Here is a 14,371-nt window from a genome sequence, read left to right as displayed (position 1 = left end):
CATACCATTTTGTCCCACAATTACCATGATTTTCAGGGTAATTTCTAAGAGAAAATTCTCTCTGTGTACGTGCGCGGTATTGCAATCAAGTTCACTGGAAGACGAATGATCCTAAGATCCTAAGGCTAAGACACGCGACGAATAGATAGTAATAAATATTATTAAGTCCCGAATTATAATATATGAGTTACGAGCGTTTTTAAATCAATTGTCCACTTTTGCAAAAATCAGAGGAAAAGGCAAAGTTGTGTGCTTCAGGAAGAAACTTTACCTTGAACGTAGGAATATCTACGGAATATCTTTCTCCAGAGAGAATATCCTTACTACGGATTGTGTGGGCGCGCACATGTCCGCCACACTGTCGCACCGCGAATCTAAGATTTTATTACGGGCACGATGCGTCGATTATAGAAAATAGAAGCAGCAAGTAACTATGACTTTCCGTCGGAGACGGAAAACGGAAAACGATGAGCTTAAGTTCCGAGATTTCCGATTATTTCGAAGTTGTTGTCTGGCGCCAGTAAATTACGGCACGTGTATCGCCGCTCGGGAAATGCACACGTGTATATTGATATTTTTATATTTACTTGATAAGAGAGAACGCGCGGAGTAATAAGATATTTTACATTTCACGTTCAAATTAGCAAAATAGGATAAAATTGACAAAAATGGGAAAATATAATGTCGATAATAAAGGCATGGCTGATTAAAATTTCAAATTGTGTTTCATTCACTTTAATTCAAACCTCGTCGATGTTGAATTATATGCTCAATTTGGACATGGACTATTTTAATAATATCATCCATTTATAATGAGATAATGATTAATAAAAAAGTTGCAGAATCTCGTTTGTTCTCGATTCAAGATATCCATTTAATTAAAGTTGTCAATTATTTCGGCGAAGAGTACGAACTTTATATCTGAATAATCATCAATTATGTAAAATACTCTGAATTATCTTAAATCAAATGATTTTCGAAATAATTTTAGCTCCGAAACAAGCAATATTCATTCAAATCATATAAGACATATTACAGTGGAGTATCAAATTTCGTAGGAACTCTTCAAACAAATTTCATTCAAGTTTTAAGTGGATTGCGTTTTTATTATTTTCGGAATTTCCTGAAATCAATTACGCTTTCGTCCCTGATATATTATCCTGCTTATGTCGTTTTAAAAGACGGCCAATAACCGATGCTGTCGAGTCTCTTACGACGGGAATAGAAGCAAGATGGGTCCTTTTTTCCACGCCGTCATCAATCGCATTGACGGCTGTACAACCCGGCAGAGACCCGAGAATAAAATTTATTATGCCACGGGCAAAAGTTAAAAGGGTGCTCGACATAAATCCCCGCAAGCATTTCGTTTGAAAATCGAATTAGCAATGGGAGCTACAAATCGCCGTCTTGCAAATATCGCGAGCCGCGTATAAGGAACGATTTACACGCGTTTCCAAAAAAAAAAATTAATCTAAAACTGAGGAGACTCTAAATCTGCGAATATTCTCTTTACTGATCTACACCAAGGATGATAGTTGTAAGAGGGTTGCTAATGAGGACCAGAAACGCCGATAGGTCTCTCCAATTTCGTGCGTTGCGCATTTATGAACGAGAACGAGACGTTGCAGATTAACCCTAAGGATCAAGGACGGATTAAAGGAGATGTCACTATCTCATTAAATTATGTTACCGTATGTAATACTTGTTTATAATCCTTGTCATATTTCGTAAACAAGATTATTTTTCGCGCTTATAGCTTCCATCAAATGGATTCTTAATAAATAATATTTGTAAATAATGATTTATTTATTTCCAATTTTTGAAATTTAATTAAGGAAAAAACATGCGTATATATGTATTTTAGCATTTAAAAGAATTTTTTTTTCGTGGATCAGAATATCTTTTTAAAACTTCAGCAGCGTAAGACCTTAGTAATTTGTAATTCGTATAAGATCTTTTTTGACATAAAGATGTTCTAATATCAAACTGTTAAGAAGTTTCACAACGTTAAATTCTTCTAAAGGGATTTTCATAGCTTATAATATTTTATAGGATATCTTTTTGTTAAAAAAGTATTGAATAAAATAACATGAATAAAACGCAATTTTGATAATATGTATTCATCGCCCTGTGTAGAAGAACGTTTACAACAAGAATTATATAATATTAAAATTATAATATTGGAACGTTTACATAAAATTCTTTCGTCACGAAATTTCTAAATTATCCAAATGAGACAATTCAACAATCGTATCTTTGTAAAACAAATAACTAATAAGAGTAAATTAACGATAATAGCAGTCAATAATAATACTAATACATAATTACATTATTTATGTGTGTTATTTTATGATATATTTCTAGAAACAAATATTTAATTATTTTATTAAATTTTGGTCATTATTGTATATCATATGATATAATATTTAAAATAAAAAACATTACGACCTTAATAAATGATCATATTAACTGTTTGCTAACGAATAATTCAAATTTATCAAGATTCAGGGATAATTTATATAACGAATCTAATTGCCAAAAATAAGATGCTTCATATAACCCATAATTTCCTATAATACGAGAACTGTAATAATGTTTGCATTTTATATTGATTTCTTCGATTCATCCTTAAGTTCAAAGTTGCATTAAACTCATTCTATATTCCGTTCTAAAGATTCATTCGAATGCAATTTCGACAACGTCAGTCAGCGAATCAGTATATCCTCTTCAAGTGATTCTTCAACCACCCTCGACCAAACAATCCCCCCCGCTTTACATCACGCAAGTTCGTCGTAAGCGGCTGCCAGGTGATACTCATACCTAACACGGCCTGAGAACGGCCAATGACGAAGGAAATCGTCAGCATCGTCGTCATGGTGAATCGATGACGTTATTCCCGCTCGAAAGGTCGGGAACCGGCCGAGGAAATCGCATGCTTCGCGCTCATAGCGAAATATTTAGCGCGAGTAAATACGCGAATAGAATCATGCAAGTGAAAAAGTCAAGACTGCGACTCATCGTTTTAAAAATAGATTATAGAGTTAAAAAAAGGAAAAACAAAATTCAGATAACAGATTAAAAAATAAAATATCCAGTCGCAAGCATACTGACAAAAACACCTGTATATCGAAGCGCGAAACATAAATTGTTTGCAAAAGTAAGAGCAAATCTACATCTATGGATTGCAAATTACATTTGTGAACAAAATATTATAATGATTAAATAAAAAAAGTTGTAGATAAAGCTGTAAATAAGTTTAGATAAAGTTTAATTAAAATACTAAATATTTTTTTTATCTGTATGCATGCAATTAGATATTTTATTTTTTAATCTGTTATCTGGATTTTGTTTTTCTTTTTTAGTAAAGTTATGTATATAGTGTGTGGTATGATAAAATTATAATAAAATTGAAAAAATTATTAGACAAAAAAGCTCCTCGCACTCAACTTTTAATACTGATAAATCTTTGATAATTTTTTATCTCAAATTTCAATGTTTTATTTTAAAAAATTGCTTTTAATTTACACAAACTTTTCGAACATCTTCACTCTCATTAATCCATTAAATTTATAAAAAAATTATATACATTATAAGTTCTTAAATATTAAAGCTATCGCTATTCTTTTTATTTTGTAGAGACCATCCCCTTCATAAATATCATACTTTACACCACCATTCCCTGACATCAGTAACTGACGGGGGCAGCGATACTCCGCGCATTGTTTATGCGTCTCGAAAAATAAGCACTAAAAAAAATCGTGCGATAGCACAGGGGTTAACAACATTGGATAGCAGTTGGTGTGCTGACGTCAAGACTCGGATGAATGTTGGCGCCACTGTGCTATGACGTCATTGACCTAGAATTGCACAGGGTGGCTGCGATGATGGTAGTGGTGGTTCGCACAACGGCGTAGGGGTGAGAGAAGGCGGCGATAAGATTTTCGTCGACAGAGTTTCCTGCCCGGAAAATATTTCTTTCACGATGATCAAATAGACGCGGCCCGGGCCGCGTTATCTGTAACATAGTAGTTCGTACTCGTTTGTTTTTGCGACGCGTCCTACAGAAAGAAGCAACCCCCGCATAAAAAAAGAGCTATTCGCCGGAAAGTTTGCCGGAGACTCTTCATTGCTCGTTGGCAAAAAAGCTGTGAACCGCCGCGCCAGCGGAGAGATGGACGATGGAATAATTGAACGAAAAATAACTATTTCCACAAGTTGGATGAGTCACTTCAGCCTTTGCACGCCTACTTTTTATCATTTCGATAAAATCAAATAAAAGAACTCAAGCTTTCCCTATATAGTATATTGCATTAAAAGTAGCCAAAAATGGTGATTTCTTTGCTTAATCGACATTAATATTTCTAAACGTGCTAATTATCTCGGTTAATAATTTCTCGTAGCTTTTATTTTTTAATTTTCAATTAACATTCTTTCAAATATTTGCTTTAGTTTTATTGATGCAAATCATCAATTTTACGCCAGTTCTATATTTTCTCAAAATTCTCTCTCTTCATCTTTTTTATTGAAAATAATTCTCAATTCCGATTCCAATCTTCCATTTAGCTAAATCACATTCCTACTATATTCATTTTTCTGCACAAAATAAAATAAAATAAAATATAATCGCGCGAATATATCCGATACATATAGTATCGCACGCTTTGACCTCATCTTAAAAGCCCCTCAAATTTATTCTAAATGATCTTGTGTTCCCTAAACGAGAGATTTAACAGCATCGCTAAATCCAAGTTACAACTCTTGTAATAGCAACGCAAATCCGAGGGTGCCCTTTACGCTATTGCCTCTAGGCTGTCAAACACGTGTGCCATCACCTCCAACTCTGCGAACATCCGCTATTTTGGGGGTAAGGAGAGTTTAGATAGGGTGGTCTTTCGCCCATGTAATCTAGCTTCGTGCCACCCCCGGTTTCTCCTCACCTTGCTGCTTCACCCCTATTCCGGCCGGTCCACGTTATTTTACCGATTTCTCTTACCGGCGACCCAGTGGCGTAATCTCGAATAAAGGCCTCGCATAAAAGCGGCGGTGAAAACGCGATGGGATCTTCCGCGCAATTGAACGAATCTGGCGAAAAACCCGTGAGTATCTTCATGCTTCCTCGACATTATGTTCTTCCGCGCTCTAAATTCTAAAATATTTCTTTCGGCACGACCGTTACAAGCTCTAGGATACAAAATGAGCGCTGATAACATAAATCTATTAGCTTTTCATTGCACCAACCAAGGCTCGACTGAGGAATATTTTTAGATGATTCAAAACTTTTTCATTATAAAAATATTATATATATTCTAATAAGATCTAATTTTTCAAAATATTCTTGCGATCTAAGTAAAGATCTAATTGTAAGTCTAAATTTTCAGATATCAAATTTTATGTGAATATAATGTATTATATATTTAAAATACATCGTGAGAAAGATCCGTATATTTTTAATAATGTAAATAATAATAAAGTAAATAACTTAAAACATATTATAATAAACAACCTGCATTTGATTTTCTTAATTCAATGGAACATATATACATATATTATATATCAGAGTTTTAATTTGAGAGAATTATTTAAATAGATATTTAATATATAAAAATAAAAATAATAATGTTAAAAAGTGATAAAAAAAGTAAAAAAATTTAATTAAATTTCCATTTAAAAAAATACATTAAACTTGACTGATAAATTTATAGCTAAAAAAAATGATGGTATTGTTTCTGAGATACTTTATATTATAATAGGTATATTATCTTTTAACGGCGAAATTTTTTATTATTTCTTGAACATTTTTTTGAACTTTCAGTGTCTTCTTTTCAAACAAATCAATTCGATTACTTCGTTTACGAACTTAGAATTTCTGAAAGAAGGAGCAGCAGGCAGCGCGTCATTGAATTATCTCATCGGCCGTTAGGAAGAGATCGGCACACATAAAGTGGAAAGCTTTTAAAGCGCGTCGAACGGTCGCCAGCCGGAGTTTTCATTGACTCGAGACAAGTTTATGAGCCGTTGCTTTACGACTTCCTCGACGCGTTTCGCGGGAACAATGGATGGTTAGCGAGAAAAGGGGCGCGAGCTTCACCAACTTCCGGAATCGAGAAGCTTGCGACTGGCCGCTCGTAAATTACGCCGGATGTATTTACGCACGAAGCTGCGCGATTTTCATGCCGCTTATTACTACATTCTGTTTCGGTGTTAAACTTCTGCCCCGAATATCGCGCATTTTCCTCGCGATTACGGAATCCTGAAGCGAATCGATTTTTATCTAATGAAAATTTAATTATCTCTTGTCGACAAAAATGATTAACAATAAATATTTTTATAACTAATTTCAAATAAATTTTCTGTAAAGAAAGCTCTACACAGAATTAAATAAATCTTTTTGTTTCAAGATTTTCTATTGTTTATTTGCATTCGCTTGATAAAGCTTGATATTCCTCTTACTTTACTACAAAGAGATCTTTAATACATCAAGGTAAAAGCGTGATACCCAAATGTTTAAATAGAAAGATTCCAGCAAATTTGCTGGAATTTCGTTGGTTCGCTAGTACTTGACCGCATCGACGACTATAAATAGTTGAAATAATCACGTGACGGCCGCATGCCGGCATGCAAACGTAGATGTAAATAAATAGCATGTGTGTAAACGTCACGTAGCATCGCACGCTGTCGAATTGCAATCGATCGGACCACGAAATTATCGGTGCTGCGTTTTAAACTACATTCAAACATTGTATCTCATCCAACTCACGGTATTCGAGCTATTAATGATATCTATCGCTTTTTTTCACCGAGATTTATTTAATATTTTATTTATTTTTAATTTTAATATTAAGGAGTATCAAATGTTAAATTTGTATCTAAATTAAAATTACATGTTTTTTATCTAGAAAACGACAATTTGTTGGAAAAAGGAAAAGGAAGAGAACGTGATTTTTTCTCTATCTTTTTTGAGTCGTCTTTCTCGTTCTTCCCTCCGCTGGTTGAAGGGAACAAAGTGGCGAAAGTAATCATTGACACCTGGCCGACTATGAAAAATACTCTGCAATGAATCGGCAACAAGATATCCTATGTGTTCACCATGACGCATTGCAGTGAATCAAAGAAGTGAGAGACACGTCACCCGCGCTCAGACTAGCTAGCTCCATTCGCGTCATCGCAGCGAGATACCGAGTGGCGGCCGCGTTTCAGCACACCACCGATCAACCACGATGATTTTAGGTACACGTCAATCAGACTTGCGATAACGATCGCGAAATGCGTCACAAGAGCGCTGCTTGAAATTTACACGCCGGAGATTGTAATACGCAATGCAGAGAAACCGATAATAAACGCAATACCAAGTGTGAGAAAATCGAGAAGTCTTTTCTTAGCGCGAAAATATTGTCAGGAAAATAATTTTCGAGCTGTAATTGATAAAAACTAGAAAGAGAGAGAGAGAGAGAGAGAGAGAAATTTTGAACATTATATAAATAGGCAACTTTATTATTCGCCTAATTTTAAACTTTAATAATAATTTTGAACTTTAATAGGATTCTAATTTGCGGCATATTTATTTGCGTGATACTAAATGTCAAAGCTTCATAAACTGTGACAAAATTACGTCTCAAATGACAGTTCGATCGATTTAATTGTCTATTATACTTTGTGTATATTATAAGCATCTCGTTGCATTATTCTAGAATGTTGATTCGGAACGGAAGGCAAAAATAGCAGAGGAAAATCTGTAAAACTATAATGAGAAGACAAGCTCTTTCATCGCATCGCAAATATGTGCACTAGTATCTTTATAGCCTGGAATTTACGTAATTCAAAGATACACACATATACAATGCGATATAACATGTTTACAGTGAGCTAAAGTACAGGATATAGCAAAATAGATTTTATTACACTCTCTCTCTCCTCTTTTTCTCTTTCTTCTCTTTTTTTTTTGGAGGATATCAAGAGTTCTCGAGACTGATTTTCGCAATTCTTTCGCTAAACCATTGTATAATACACGAAATATATTTGCAATATTACGATTATCGCTAAGAAGAATTAAATTTTCGTATTGTTTGTGTTTATCTCGCAGAAAAAATATCTGATATTTCGCGCGAATCACAGCATCCCGCAGGATTGAAAACATTTTTTGTTTACATTGACGCAAGGCGTTCGATAAAAAGCGTGTCGATGATATCTCAATGATTATCGCGGATCTCTCTCGAACAGGTTGGTTTCATAACGAGAAATGAAGGAAGATTACTCGTTGAAGAATACAAGTGATGGAGTGTATATACAGAATGTCTAAAAAAAATTATCCTGTTCTTCTTTAAGAATAGGATTTTAAATTGCGTTTTATTTTGAACAGATTTTAATATCGATATAATTTTTTTCATTTAATATTTAACTGACAATGAGACATTTATTTCTGTAAAACTCAAAAGGCAAAAAAAATGTTAAAGATACTAAATAAAATGATTTTAAATAGATCAGCTTGATGAAGAAATTCATTGCGGATTCGTTGTAGAAAAGAAGGGGCTGATACTTTCGGCATGCTCCGTATATGCAATCGATAATATCCGCGGACAAAAATACTCGTCGGCTTATAAACTTTCCTCGACTACGCCGAGACGTCGAGTAAGGTTTGCGAACGAATTTGAGATCTCTCATTGTAATATAAAAATATGATACGTTTCCTTCGTGCAAAAGTAAACATAATAGATAATCTATATCTAATCAAGAATACAAATATATCAGAATTTTTTTAAATGAGTTGAGTTTTAGTGACAAAAATTCCCTCGATTCTCTAATGTCGACTTTCCATTTTTACACGGCGTACTGCACGGTACGAAGCGGATATTAATGCATTTATTGATTGGACTTATCTCGTAGTCGAAAAAGAGTTTCGATCCAGGAATAGTCCCCGAACGAAAAGATAGTGCTTATCGATAAGATTTTTTTGCCTAACTTGTTGAAAAGTTGTTCAACGGAGAAAATTAACGATATCTTCGTGTGCATCCCTTATTGTTAGTGCAGAAACAGCAGATAATAGATGTTGCGAAACTCCTTTCGACGTGTGCATAATGCGAGTTGTTGAAGACACTTGGCACAGATTCATAAGCGATTTATATCAAGCCCTTAAAATTCCAATCTGATATTAGCTTCATCCTATGGAATTTATGCATATCAGTGTCAGTTTCTACTCGTAAAATGTCTAAACGACGCTGCAAACGGGAAGTAAAACACTTCCTGCTTTCATTTTATCATTTCACATCCGTGAGTTCTAGAGAAGCTCTCTTTCATCGCAGTATAACTAATTTAAATTATAAATAATATATAAAGCTGTCACATACATTTTACGTGATCACATCTTTTGTATTGGAAACTATCTACTTGCAATAATTATTCACAGCTCTCGGGAGAAATTTTCGGTATGTTCAATTTGTGTTTTGTACTCTAGGGAACTTAGGGCAATGTGTGTACACGAGATTCCACGTTTGCATACCGTTCTTCTTTATATTTTCGAGTTCTCAGAATTTCTGCGCTACTTCTTGCACAGGGAACATCCTCGGTCTGCGGGGAAGGTGCGTAGATTGCTTATGCGTATATCTCGAGACGCGGTTGTTATGATTTACCTACAACGTGAAACCCGCTAAAAGTAGCGCGATCATCGGACATATAGAAGGAAGAGAAGAGAAGAGAAAGCTCCCCTTCCCTCGCTATTAGCGCTATTAATGTAGCGTGCCGAAAACGGGCTAACGAGGACTTTATTAACTCGATCCGGTATGCGCGAAATTCCGCTCGTCAACGCCCCTCGCGATTCCCCTTCAAGAAACAAAAATTCACGGCGAAGAAAACTCGTCTTCTTTTTCTCCTCTTCGCGTTTAACCTCGATATAACCGCGATATCTGGCGCGTGTTGTGTCAGCTCAAGGTCGCCGCATGGATCCAAGGCTGCATTTGGATCTTTCCCATGATGATTCCGGCCCGTAATCCAATCGAACGTTCGATTTTCTCGAGTTTACTCTCGAGTTAAGCTCCTTTGAAATAATCGGATGCGATTGACGTGTTCACGTTTGCAATAGTCACGTGCGCGTTCGCGCTTGACTATATAAGACTGACAGCTTAAGCTGACAGGTGTCATTAATCTATGTAGATAATTTAAATGTGCGCAATTTCCTCGTTTGTATAGCATTGCGTACGATATGTACACTTAGTGTGCTTTATAATAAATAATTCATTATATTTTTCTCTAATTTTAATAAGATAAAAATATTAAATCGAAAGAAAAAGAAAGGAACAACCTTATTTAAGCAAGCTTAATTATTCTTACAATTAATGCTTAATTCAGTTATTTATTGATACAATAATTCATATGTCATATAATTACAATATAAAATATATAATACATATAGAATTAGATTGTAATTATATATGATAAATATTGTATCACGATAAATAATACTGAATTATATACATTAAGAAGTATAATTAGGCTCGGAGAGGTCTACTTTCTAATTCGATATCAAAGATTCTTAGGTTTGGAAATTAAAATATTAATGATGAGACATTAACAGAAAGATTTTAAAATTTATAACATTTCTTTATTTTAAGAGTCATGCATCTATCTCTCTTTCTTTCTCTCTTTCTCTCTCCTTACTCGAACTCTATCTCTGTAAGCGTTAAAAATAAAGCGAATCGTCTCGCGACCGCCTCTAAATTTTCTTTCTGAAATAAGTAAAAAAAGACAGCAAAAGCAAAGGTTATTTTGTGAGATTCGCCGGAGATGATTTCTCATGGCAAACTATCATGATCTTAGAAGCAGGACAGATCGATAAGATACGGTATCAGCTTTGACGCACGCACTTATCGCTACAACATATCACACACACAACAATGCATGAGGACACAGAAAGACTGTCGACACCATGATCCGTATCTTTGATTAGATTCGACGAAGTCGAGGGGCTCTCGACGACGATTATTATCATTGACGCACATCGTAATCGACGATATCAAACAATCCTACGCGCCGCGTGCCATAGCTCATGTGTAAATCGCTTGTAACTGCCTGTCGCGTCAGAAATAAAGAAATTTCTTAGTTATGGAAAGAGAGAGATAAATGCCTCGTGACAAATGAGCTACAATAAAGAGGGTTATAATCTTGCATCATTTATTCCAAGATAGCAAAAGCTTCGAAATAATTCATTTTTATTTTTCTCTGTACTACTTGTGTGCAGAAAAATATTTTATTGATTAATATTATAATGAAGATTATCTATTTTTTAATCTAAAAGAGAAGAATAAATAATCAATATTATGATGCCCAAATAAAAACGAATTATTTCTCATAATGAGATATATAATTTAAGGCTGTAAATCATATTTACTAGAAATTTTGATACTGTTCGATACAAGCTTTCGAATCATTTTTACCACGTTATATTTAATAATATTATAAATTGTTATTATTAAATAATGTTGATAAATTCCATTATTTTTTGCGTTTCGAATCCTCATAGAAACTATATTGTTCGTGCGATAAAAATCAGTGTTATAGTTTAATCCAAATTTTCGGCTCAGTATTCGCGGCTGCAAATTGAATGGCACATCGGGGGAAGTCAACCCCATCGTTTCTTACAATTGTGCCATTCACCGAAAAAAAACAGCGACGAAAGAAATTGTCGATTCGCGGCGTGTTCCATCGCCGCCCGCGCGAGTATTTTTTCGTGCGCTCGCTCCTCCGAATTCCAAATGTCCCGCGGGGTGCGGCTACTAATAGCGGCGAGAAAATAAATACCGAGACGCTGGTCGAGGAGATAATTTACGATGAGAGAGAAGAAGAATGCGCGCAAAAAATTTATTTTTTCACATCCCTGTCGCGTATAAAACAGAGCTCCCTCGAATCGTTTTGCCATTTTGGGGTGTTTACGCTCACTTGACACACACCGGCCTGGCTCTTCCGATCGAGATGGCCTCGAGGGAGATGTTGACCCTGACTACCGTCTAGTGCGGAATACTGATCGTTGACTTTAATCGAGATAGTCGGTTAATCGACAGTTCGAGAGATAGCAGGTAGGAGTGAAAGAGCGTTCAAATCGATCATTTTTACTCCTTCGGTATCAGATGAGTCAATAGTTAATCATATTTTTCTTTATACTATAAATTTAATATACATATATGAGGGTATATAAAATAATAGAGATATAGAAATAAAAGAATTATATTGCGTAAAGTTAAAAATATAGAAATCTCTCTCTCAGAAATATGAAAACTAGAAATATTTAAACAGTATTTTGTTTATATATTTCTGTGTGAAATAAAATATATCTATTATATAATAATAAACAAGTTTTTTCTTCCTAAAATGTTTCTGTGACATATATCTTTATATTTCGATATTTAAATAATTGACGTATGTAATTTAAGTAAAACAGATAAATTGACTTGAAACGTGTGTTCATTAATTTTTCTTACATCCTTACGTTCTTACGTTCTCACTAATGTTGTATGGTATATATGATGATATATGTATTTATCTTTAACAATTGATTAAAAAAAGAAGTTCTTCAACAATCATGAATAATAATAATCGGATAAAGAAAAGAAAGATTGAATCAGATTTCAATATAATTTTAAATCTTATGATGTGTGTGTGCTTTAAAAAATTCCATTAAAATATCTTTTTAAAGCGAGAAAAATGAAAACTAAAATTTTTATATAAAATGTTAAACTTCTTCGTTCAACTAACGGCAGATTTTGTTGTAAATGTTCGCAAAAAAACTTGCTTTAAAGATATTTAAAATGCATACGAGTATTATACACATATATATGAAATAACCAAATATTATAGTTGTAGCTCTCGAAATCTTAGCGGACATAATCCAGTTTGAGGATAGTTAGCGAAATCGACTATTAACCACCGGAATTTCACGAGAAGTCGCCTGCGACGGCGCTTGAGCCATTGCATGCGAGGCACCATGATGGCACATCCTTCATGACGTGACGAAATTAGCGAGCAACCGAAATAATTTAGCGAATTCCAGGTTACCGTCTCGTACTGTCTCGTACCGTCTGTGACCCTGAATACCATTATATAGTCCGTTCAAGAGAAGGGAAGAGGAGATGATAAAGGGGTGATCTACATTTCAATGTATATTTAATTTGTGCGCCTTTCCTTCAAGTAGCAATTAAAAAGCAATTTTCAAGAACGGTTAATTCGCGTAATTTTTTACCGATATACATATATAAAGGGAATTAAAAAAATTAATGCTATATTAAGTTTCTAGATTATTCAGAAAGATTCACAACAATGTTTAGAAAATTACAAATACTTTTCGCAATTGATTTATGATAATGCGAAAATTCTCGCGATCATTCTCCACGCGCATAATTATGCTAATGAAATGTGCATGCTTATGTAAGTTACTCTTATCGAAGATATATCGATTTTATCATGTTTTTAAGATCTTGTCCCGGGTATTATCGCGCGATTGTGCGATTCGCGTGCACGTGGTGATGCAAATCCGATTTAGCGCGCGCATAATCGAGTTCGTTGCTTTACACATGGCGGTAGTTAATCAAGCCGTGCAAATAGTTAATCGATTCCGTAATCGAGTTCGCGTATTCGTCCCGCGTATAATCCGATGTTACAGGAATTGGTCGTGAGATCGGTCCCGTGTGACCGTCATGTCCGGGAAATTCGTTTTCTGATTGACTTCCCTAAATAGACGAATTATCCGGGAAATCGTGGGTACAATATTTATAAAGTAATCCCTCGATTAAATTTCCACTCATGTAAAAAAAAAAAAGACAAACGACATACAGGATATATTATTAAATTATAACTCCTTTATATGATTTAAGTAAGAGTTATAGCTTCTTTTTCATTAAAATATCTAAATAAAACAATATATATAAGACACAGTTTATAAATGTAGATATTTGATAATGTATGTTAATGCCAAACATTGAATTAATATTCGCTATCGAGCAGTGAGAATTCTTTGCTACGCCAACAGAAATTTCAAGTGCTCTTTTTACAGATGAAAATATCGCTTTGATCCTTACGCGAGCTGTAGTAAAGATAAACCCCCCGAAAATTAGGCCACCAGTTTAAGGTGCTCTCACACGATTCGGTAGACTCTATGTACTCTAAATGTCTATTAGTATTAATGATCGTGGGAACATTTCTTTTTTCTAACGGCTATGATTGATATCACGATACATTCACGACGCTGACAGCTCGCGAGCATATCAATGTGTTTGCGGTAACATTCGTCGAGCAAGCTTAAGAGCGAATGATTTGTTACTACGTCATACGCAGTGGTGGTTGATGACCACCAGTGCGATTCGCCCATCATGTATCGTGACGGAATTAGCGG

Source organism: Prenolepis imparis, unplaced genomic scaffold (genome assembly GCF_030444845.1).
Source record: "Prenolepis imparis isolate NDT839.2.m4 unplaced genomic scaffold, iyPreImpa1.0 SCAF_3, whole genome shotgun sequence".
Lineage (NCBI taxonomy): Eukaryota > Metazoa > Arthropoda > Insecta > Hymenoptera > Formicidae > Prenolepis > Prenolepis imparis.
Note: the sequence above shows the minus strand (reverse complement) of the source record.